Genomic DNA, 678 nt, shown 5'->3' on the forward strand with positions numbered 1-678 from the left:
CTTATACCTGGATAGGAAGCTGAAGATTAATGAATTGCAGCAAAATAATAATAATAACAATAAATTTAATAATAATAATAATAATGATAATAATAATGATAACGATAGTTTTAAAAATAAAAATTTATTACGAAGTGGAGAATTTTTGAATTATTGAAATTTTTTACTACGAAAATATAACAAAAATCTGAAACAACAACAACAACAACAACAACAACAACAACAATAATATTTAAAATAATAAATAATAACAATAACTATTATTAATTACAACCAAAAAAGCCATGAAAATAAAATATAATACAAGAGGCAGAAAACAAGAAATTCAAGTATAAATCACTGGGAGGACAAAAACAATTTCTAAATAGTTGGAGAAAGAGAGAAAAAGAGAAAGAGAGAGAGAGAAAGAGAGAGAGAGAGAAAGAGAGATAAAAGGAGTGTGAAAAATGGAAAGAAAGAGATAGATTGGGAGAAGAGAGAGAACGATCAAAAGAGTAAAGAATAAAACATTATCCAGCTATTCATACTCATTATTATTTATTGATACTTATGACAAAAAAGTCATTTTTTACACACACACACAAACACATACACACACACCACATACACACACACACACACCACACACACACCACACACACACACACACCACACACACACCACACACACACACACACC

This window comes from Helobdella robusta, assembly GCF_000326865.2.
Source record: "Helobdella robusta unplaced genomic scaffold HELROscaffold_31, whole genome shotgun sequence".
NCBI classification, from domain to species: Eukaryota; Metazoa; Annelida; class Clitellata; order Rhynchobdellida; family Glossiphoniidae; genus Helobdella; species Helobdella robusta.